The sequence below is a fragment of the Pseudorca crassidens genome, chromosome 3, assembly GCF_039906515.1.
Source record: "Pseudorca crassidens isolate mPseCra1 chromosome 3, mPseCra1.hap1, whole genome shotgun sequence".
Classification (NCBI taxonomy): Eukaryota; Metazoa; Chordata; class Mammalia; order Artiodactyla; family Delphinidae; genus Pseudorca; species Pseudorca crassidens.
Window position 1 is genome coordinate 14,853,784 of NC_090298.1, and position 9,906 is coordinate 14,863,689.

Genomic DNA, 9,906 nt, shown 5'->3' on the forward strand with positions numbered 1-9,906 from the left:
AGCCAGTTCTACCTAGCTTTAAAGCACTGCATTTGTTTGGTTCTCCCATCTCTTTGACCTCTTCCTCTGTCATTTTTACAGGCTCCCCTCCTCTCTCCCTCCTCCAAAATGGTCAATCCTAAGCCTGCATTCTCTTCTCCACTCTCACATTCTTGCCATTAATTCTCAGTACTTCAGCTGCCATCTCTTCATAAATGATTCCCAAACCCATAACTCAAGCTCAAAGAAGTCCCAGCCCCACGTTTCCAACCACCTGTTCGATTTCTTCTGGTGAGGTCCTTCTCATCTCTCATGCTCCCAAACTAACCCTTCTTCACCCTCCATTCACTTTTACCAACTTCCCTATATATATGAATGGAATAACCCTAATTCAGTCATCTTGATGGAGTTGATATCCATCATTCAGGGCTGACCCGTATCTTCTGATGGTCCTATCCACATGCTGAGAGTGTCCTCACGTTGGGAATCCCTCCAACCCAATGGATAATCTTCAAGCTTCCTTTGTGCCAAACATGTGACTTCAGTACTATCAACTGGATGCACCCACGCAAGGTTTAACCTGGGGAACAAACTACATGAGGACACAGGGGAGGTTCAGAGCGTCAGTGTTGGTGGCAGAGCTGGGGGCAGAAGGTATGTTTTAGTGGTCAGCTGTGGGGACGTCACTCCTAGGCTGCTCTAGTGGGGCTCTTAAGTTGGTAGGTGAAGCAGCCTGTGACCAGGCAGGACTCCTCTGTGCTGTGGTTCTAAGAATTATTTCTGGAAGCTTAGCCTAAAGCTCGTTCCTTCAGCCCTTCCAATGATATGGCAAGCTGTGTAATACTGTTTAATAATCTCCTCTTGCTTAAATTCTCTGAAGTGGATTTTGTTTTCTACCACTTGCCAATACCTTAGGAGGAGTGACACCCTTAGACTGAGGAAAGTGGGGTCCTGTCCTTGGGGGTGCTTTTCTCAAAATGGTCTAAGTCCCATTTGGTACCTGGGATTGGCTGGGGCCAGCAGTGACATCCAGAGAGGACCCAGATCAGGTCCTATGTGGTCTTCAGTCTCTGCCTTTCCCCTTTGGGGTACTCACCAGCCCTCTACCATGCACATGGTGTCACCCAGAAGTCCAGAAATGGCATTTATGGGGGTGTTCATGGAGCTAATGGCTGGACCTCAGTCCCAGGAAGACAGCCGCCTAGACTTTCCTGCTGGCCAATGCAATGTGTTTTCCACAGGATTGTGAGAAATTGGGCCACCAGAATAATGCTGACAAGCTGATTTGAGTGACTTTCATTCACCTTGGACACAGGAGGACGGCAGTACTCTTCGCCAACAGTCCCCCAGTGACCTTGGGCTTAGCCTGTGTGTGGACTCCTGGGTCAGGTCTCACCTATGTGTTCCAACCGGCAGTGGTACTGCCCAAGCCTACAGCATCGTTGGGCAGTGGGGAGGTGGCAGCCGTCTTTGCCCTGTGTGCGTTCCACTCCTGGCACGCAGGAGGGTCACTGTAGTTCTTCCGCTGGCGCTGCTTCTCATGTCAGGCAGTCTTCCTGGGTTAACTGCACCCATCTCCTCCTTGATTTTCTAGACAGCTGCCCTGCAGTGTCAATCGGCCCTTGCTATCAATGTCCTTACTTGCCTCAAATCCGTGTGGTGTCGCTGTACTCCTGTAGGCGGACCTTAATTTGAGCCAGATGAGAGATGGACATTTCTTGCATGAATGGAACCACTCTCCCCACTGCACTCGTGGCCCCCTTCCCTGGCCTCCCAGTTGGTGTTGGTGTGTGGACAGCAAAGTGCAGTCAACATTGAAATCGACCGTGTGCTCAGAATGCCTTGTTTGCAGCCTGAAGGGTTCAAGAGAAGATTTAATTGGAAGATGTGTTGTTCAATGGTTCTGCTATTAAATCCTCAGTGGTTATTGTAGCATGACGCCAAGATGAATTATCATTCACATTTTCTTGCATACTCGGGGTTGGACTTGCGTTTGTGGCCACCGTCAACAAAGCACCGTGACAACCTTTGAGAGTGTCACTGGCAGCCAGTTTCACAGGCACAGGATGTAGGATGTAATGTCATAAACGATGATGCAGCAGCACTAAATAAATGACATGAAGAAACTGCAGAGGTCAGAATTTCTATATTGCTTTAAAACAACCAGGTTCTGAACAGCCGTGACACTGTGAAGAAGTTTCCCTATCCTTTTCTCATTATGAGAAATAAGAAATGAGCCACGGATGGCACATTGGACAACAAGAACGTGAGGATGGGTTTCCTGGATGTGAATTGGAAGAGCTGGTGCCTGGACCCTAGAAGAATCTTTATGTACACCCAGAGGAATAAACAAATACTGAAAGATTCATTATTGTCAATTTTCATGGAGGAATCACTGTACATTACATGGGCTCATGCATTTTGTAATATATTTTTAAATCAAATTATTTATATACACAGGGGTCCCCACATCCTAAGGGAAGAGCAGTACAAAAAAACAGCCTAAGGCTGGCCTACAAGTGAGAAATTTGAGGGTATAATTCATGGGATGCATCCCAGGGCCAGCTCTCTATAAATTCTCTTTAGCAACCTGGCATGGCTTTGATTTCCCCACCTGAAGTCACCTGAAATCACCACTATTGCTTTTGCTTCTTAAATAAGTGAAGAATACTTTTGGAATTTTTTTTTCTTAGTTTCCATTAAATGCAAGTGTGCAGCTGCTGAGAGTATTAGGAAAAAAGCAGATAAGTGCAGAAAATTGTTTATATAAAAAAAGTCCAGGATAGAGTTGTTTAGAATAGTTACAAAGCTGGACACAACTTAAATGCCCCTTGGCAGGAGATCGGTTGAGTAAATTACGGTAAATTTGGTAAATGCCCAGCAACATATCTTGTTGGCATGAGTCATCTGCTTCTGCACGACAAGCCCCCTAAAACTAAATGGCTTCAGACAACAATGACTTATTATTATTTCTCGCAATTCTCTGGCCTGACTGGGCTTGACTGTCGCTGTCACCTGGGCTCTCAGAGGCAGCTGCAGGCAAATGGGTACCAGCTGTGGCTGGTGAGGGGACATGGCCTTCCTCCTGGGGCAGGAGCCTCGCTGGGACAGCGGGCAGCTCTCTTCCTTGTCTTTCTTCACTCTGTGGAGGACTCAGGATTCCATTCAGGCAAGAACAAAACTGTAAGACCTGAGGATTTGCAAAGAAGTCACATGACATTGCTTCTGCCACTTTTGGGTCAAAGCCTGACCTAAGGCAATCCCAGATTCCAGGCTCTCTTGATGGAAGGAGCTGCAAAGCATCTGTGGCCTTTTTTTTTTTTTTTCTTTTTTGGAGAGAGAAGTGGGGAGGGGGGAGAGTGTTAAAATATACGTAACACCACATTCACCATTTTAAAGTATACAGTGGCTTTTAGTATACATTCACAATGTTTACAGCTATCTATCTAGTTCCAAAATATTTTCATCACCTCAAAAAGAAACTTCATCACCATTAAGCAGTCACTCAGATTCGCACCCATCCCCAGATTCTGGCAATCACTAATTTGCTGTCTGTCTCCAGGGATTTGCCTATTCTGGAAATTTCATCTGAATGGAAGCATGCGTACCTTTTGTGACTGGCCTAGCATCATGTTGTCAAGGTTCATCTATGTGGTAGCCTGTACCAGTACTTCATGCCTTTCATGGCTGAGTAATATTCCATTGTATGGATAGACCACGTTTTGTGTATCCATTTGTCACTTGATGGACATTTGGGTTTTTTCGTGTTATAGCTATTGTGAATAGTGGCTCTATGAATACTTGTATACCTGTTTTCAGTTCTTTTGGGTATATCTCTAGAGATGGAATTGCTCAGCCGTATGGTAATTCTGGGTTTCCCTTTTTTAGGAACCACCAAAGCGTACTCCTCTGTGGCCATTTTTAAGCCACCATAATACCCATATTTATTGATGTGGTGATAGGAATAAGTAACAGTTACAAAATAACATGTTTCATCTGTAGGCTACAGAAATTTAAGAAAAACAAATGGTGGCTATAAGCAGACATGTTTGTTTTTCTCTCATAAACAAAGCCCAGAGGGCTGGGATGTTCCATAAAGTCTCCAAGGACACCGACTCCTTCCAGCTCTCTCTCCGAAGTGGGCCGTGGTGGCTCACAGCCTCGCAGTTCAAGAAGACAGCCTCAGCTTCCTAGGCTGCAAGAGGCCATGGGGGGCACTGACTGATGGAGGGGGCAAAGAGCAGGCCCACGATCTCTTATGCAGATTCCCAGGAGTTGTCACACAGCACACCTGCTCACTGTTGGCCAGAACTTAGTTACCAGCTGTGAGGACTACTGAGAAATGTGATATTTACTCTGGGCTTTTATTTACCCAGCTAAAAACTGTTACTTGGAAGAAGGAACGAATAGATACTAGGGAACAGAAAGAAAAAACAAAAGTGTTTAATAGATGTTATCTCTATATAACAAGGGCAGGGCAATCAAAAATTATTATTGACCCTTTTCTATATTTTCTGAATTTTTTGATACCTATATAATCATAAGGTTATTTATTCTTATTTTGAAAAATAATAAAATGTATATTTCTTTTATCAGAGCAGAACTTCATTTATTCTTCCTTTTTTTTTTAATTTTATGGAAGTATAGTTGATTTATAATGTTGTGTTAGTTTCAGATGTACAGCAAAGTGATTCAGTTATATATATATATTCATTCTTTTTCAGGTTCTTTTCTCATATAGCTTATCACAGAATATTGAGTAGAGTTCCCTGTGCTATGCTTCCTTTCTTTCAATTATTTTGTCTGTTTTTACATTCTCTTCCATTATAGGTTATTACAAGATAGTTCCCTGTGCTCCAGTATAGTTCCCTGTGCTATACAGTAGGTCCTTGTTGGTTATCTATTTTATGTATAGTAGTATGTATATGTTAATCCCAAACTCCTAATTTATCCCTCCCTGTACCCTTCCCCATTGGTAACCATAATTCTGTTTTCTATGTCTGTTCAATTATTTTTTTAAAATGTTCATTTTTTATCTGTGATGTCAGGTATTAGAAGATATAAAGATGAGTAAGACAGGGTCTCTAAGGAAATCAATAGACCAGTTGCAGAGAGATACTAAAAGAGAATTTTGAAATGACTGGAAATTTCTATAGTAGAAGCATACACAAAGTTTAAAGGGGACCTTTAAAATAAAAAGTGAAACCTGGGTGAGTGTTATGGGCGGAATCATGTCCCCCTCCCCAGATTCATATGTTGATGTCCTAACTCCCAGTACCTCAGCATTTGACTGTATTTGGAGAGGGCCTTTAAAGGTGATTAATAAAAAATGAGGCTATTAGGTTGGGCTGTAATTCAGCATGACTGGTGTCTTCAGAGAAGAGGAAATTTGGACACAAAAAGAGCCACCAGGGTTGCTTGCACAGAAGAAAGATCACATGAGGCCACAGCAAGAAGGCAGCCATCTACAAGTCTAGGAGAGAGGCCTCAGAAGAAACCAACCCTGCCAACACCCTGATCTGGACTCCTAGCCTCCAGAACTGCAAGAAAATCAGTTCTGTCATTTAAGTCACCCTGTCTACGATACTTTGTTATGACAGCCCTAGCAAACTAATACAGGGAATCAGGAGAAAATTCCTGGAGAGCTGCACTGGAAGCAGGGCTCAGTGGATGAGTAGGCTTCTACCAGGTAAGGAAGAGAGGAAAACACATTCCAGGCAAAGGGAAAAGCCCAGAGGTATGAAGAGCATGTTCAGCAAAGGGTACCAAGGATGGTTAGGGCAGAGAGTGAGTGTGTAAAGCTATAGGAGACAAAGTTAGTTTACAGATATTTAGTAGTTGTTAAGCTAAGTTAGTTTACAACTAGTAGTTTGCTAGTCCATGTTTGACTAGTCCTATCTATGCAAAGGGTAGCCCTGATTTACACCACAGCATTTGCCAATTTCTGTGGTGTAAATGCTCACACCGTGTCTGATTTCAGAGATTCACTGACGTGGAGCTGGGAAGAGCCCCACAGAAGCGCCTCATTATTCAGTATTTCCACCATATAAGATACGAGAGACATCACTAACTTCAAGTGCATCGATAAGAGTAAAAATGTGCTAGAATAATTTGTAAGCAGTAAGTGTTGAGTATTTATTCTTTGGGGTTTTAATATAATTTATTTAATTGTAAGTTCATATAACTTAATTTTGACTAATGGCTGTGTCTAACAACTGGCTCACAACATTTTTGAAAATTTAACAATTTGTTCTCATGAGTCAGGATGAGCACACCCCTGTTTATATCTACTATTTCATAAATTATTGCACTTCCCTTGGGGGGGGTGTTAAGACTCAAAAACTAAAGTAATGCATAACAGCTTTTATTATCTCCATCGGGTTAAGGAGATGACACACACATGTTCAAAAACTTGGCATAATTGCTAACAAGGTAAAGGTTTGTGGGAGACAGGAGGAGGAATCTCCATGGCTGTAGCAGTAGTTAACCATCACAGAGGAGAGGGTATTCACTGGAATCTTCAAGAAGAGGGGTAGGGCTTCCCTGGTGGCGCAGTGGTTGAGAATCTGCCTGCTAATGCAGGGGACACGGGTTCGAGCCCTGGTCTGGGAAGATCCCACATGCCGCGGAGCAACTAGGCCTGTGAGCCACAACTACTGAGCCTGCGCGTCTGGAGCCTGTGCTCCGCAACAAGAGAGGCCACGACAGTGAGAGGCCCGCGCACCGCGTTGAAGAGTGGCCCCTGCTTGCCACAACTAGAGAAAGCCCTTGCACAGAAACGAAGACCCAACACAGCAAAAAATAAAAATAAATTAAAAGAAGGCTCAACATTAAAAAAAAAAAAAGAAGAGGGGTAAGGGAATTTTGGGAATGCAAGAGGAAGATAAAGAAGGATGGAGATTGTGCGATGCAAAGAAGGATGGATGGAGTTTTCAAATCAGATGCCCTCCATGGGCTCAGCTCCTTAGTAAACTGGGAGAGCAGGAGACTTTCTCCTTTGCTCTGATAAATGTACTGGGTTAACTAATTGTTATCTTGAAAGCCAGAGTATTGCAGCCTTCAGAGAGCAAGAGATGAAGGGATTCTGTCAACTGTAAATCATAGGGCAAGAGGGTTTAGGAGAGAAAAGGTGGTGTCTCCATGGTGACGCAGGGTCAGGTCCAAGTGGGAAGGCATCAAGAGAAGAAGATGCAGAAAAACTAGGCTGGGGACCCCACACTCGCTGAGATCTCAGCTGCAAACAGGTGGGGACTCCTCCTTCTTCTCGCTCGAGGCCACCATTCTACCTGCACTTTACCTTCCGCTCCCACCAGACAGCATCACCTCCCCCTCATGCTCTCTGGTCCCATCTTTCTTTACCCTCCTCATCCTTCTCACTCCACCATCATCTTCCCTATGACGCCTTTCAGATCAGCTCACAACGTGCTCTAGTAGCCCCATCTCTAAACCTCTCAGTGAAGGCACATCGTCCTCCAGCTACCACCCCATGGTCTTCACAGCAAAACATACCCAAGGCATTCTCTCTCCTGGGGCCCCCCACTGACTTCTTGCACCTCCTCCCTCAACTGTCCCTCCTCTCCACTGTCAGTGTCACCAGTGATTTCTCTGCTCCACAGAAGCTAGAGTGATATCTTAGAATGTAAATCAACACTACGTTGCACTTAAACTCTACAAGGGACTCCTTTACACTTAGCATCAAATACCAGTGCCTTTCAGGCTGATACAACCCTGCAGGGCTGACCCTGCGACCACACTGAGCTTCTGGAGCTTGATCCTGCCTCAGGGCCTTTGCATGTGTGTTTCCTGTACCTTCAATATCTCTTCCCCTTCCATCACCCCATTCACTCTGCATGGCTGCCTTGTCTCCTTGTTCAGGGCTCAGCTCAGGTGTCCTCTGACCAGCCCATCTAACTCTGCACTGACACACCTGTCACACTGTATCACATTGCTCCACCTACTTGCTTCATAGTGTTTTATCACTCTTTGAAATTATCTTACATTCTCTTTGTTTTCCTCAGGGCTCAGCAAATTATGGTCCATGGGCCGAACGTGGCACAAAACCTGTTCTTGAAATGCAGTTTTATTAGAACCAGCCACCTCCATTTACTGACAGATTGTCCGTAGCTGCTTCTGCACTAACAGTTGAGTAGTTGTAAGAGACCTTATGGCCCACAGAGCCTAAAATATTTAGATTTGGCCCTTTCAAGAACTGTGCCTAGTACATAGTAAGTGCTATAAAAGATGTAGAAAACAAACTTATGGTTACCAGGGGATAAGGGGGGAAGAGATAAATTGAGAAATTGGGATTGACATATGCACACTACTATATAAGACATAGATAACTAATAAGAACCTACTGTATAGCACAGAGAACTCTACTCCATACTCTGTAATAGCCTATATGGGAAAATGATCTAAAAGAAGATTGGATACATGTATATGTATAACTGAATCACTTTGCTGTACACCGGAAACTAACACAACATTGTAAATCAACTATACTCCAACGAAAATTTTAAAAAAAGAAAAGAAAAGAAAAGATATGCTGATGCCTGGTTTCCTTGTTTACTGTGTTTACGTCTTTGTTGTCTGCCTTCCTCTATTAGTATGCCAGCTCCCTGAGAGCAGGGGTGTGTCTTTATTTTATCTCCTGCTCTATCTCAAGCACCCCAAGGAATGTCTGTCACTGTTGCATAAATGAAGATGTGATAATGAAGGCGTGATAGCAGTGTTATCACAAGCACTTTTACATTAACATTGGCCCAGCCTAATCATAACACCAATACTACTAGCATTCTCATTACCACGAAGGGCTAAGGTATATTAACAAGAGCTAGTCTGTGCTGAGCGCTGCTGTAAATGCTTTGCTTACATTATCGAATCAGCAAGGGGGGTTTCATTCTACCCATTTTATACAGGAACAAATTGAGACTCAGAATTCAAGCCATTGCCCACCTTCCCACTGTTGAGCAGTGGCACACAGCTGGGTGAGTTCTCTCAAGCTTATGCTCTTTTTTCTGTCCTACCCTGGAAAGCCCATGAACTTCAGAATAAGACAGAACTGAGTTCAAAATCAGGCTTTACCTCTCAACAATTTTGTTTTATTTTTATTTTTCTTAATTTTTAGAATTTTGGGGCTGCATCACGTGGCCTGCAGGATCTTAGTTCCCCCACCGGGGATGGAACCCATGCCCCCTGCAGTGGAAGCATAGAGTCCTAACCACTAGACCACCAGGTAGAGAAGTCCCTACCTCTCTACAACTTTGAACTTGGCAATTTGCTCAGTGTGAGGCTGGGACATTACCCACTAATTCCCAGGATTGAATAAGATGCAGAAAGTGATGCCTGACACGTAGTGAGTGCTCAAAAATGTTAACTTCCGGGCTTCCCTGGTGGCGCAGTGGTTGAGAATCTGCCTGCTAATGCAGGGGACACGGGTTCGAGCCCTGGTCTGGGAAGATCCCACATGCCACGGAGCAACTAGACCCGTGAGCCACAACTACTGAGCCTGCACGTCTGGAGCCTGTGCTCCGCAGCAAGAAAGGCCACGATAGCGAGAGTCCCGTGCACCGCGATGAAGAGTGGCCCCCGCTTGCCACAACTAGAGAAAGCCCTCACACAGAAACGAAGACCCAACACAGCCGAAAATAAAGAAATAAATTAATAAATAAAAAGCCAAGCATTTGAAGCCCTTTAAAAAAAAAATGTTAACTTCCTTCCCTCTTTTTTTTAAGACAACAGATGGGACGAGTTTCATTCGCTCCACACTTGACCTTACAAGTGGCAGTGGACCAGCGTGTTGAGCCCGCGGTCCCGCCTGTCCAGGCAGTGGCAGCTGTGTTTTCACAGCGGGGACAGCCCTGACCTGGCCTGGAGCACCTGTGAGCCCTTGTGCCCGACACCTTTCTCCTTTCTGCCCCTGGTCAC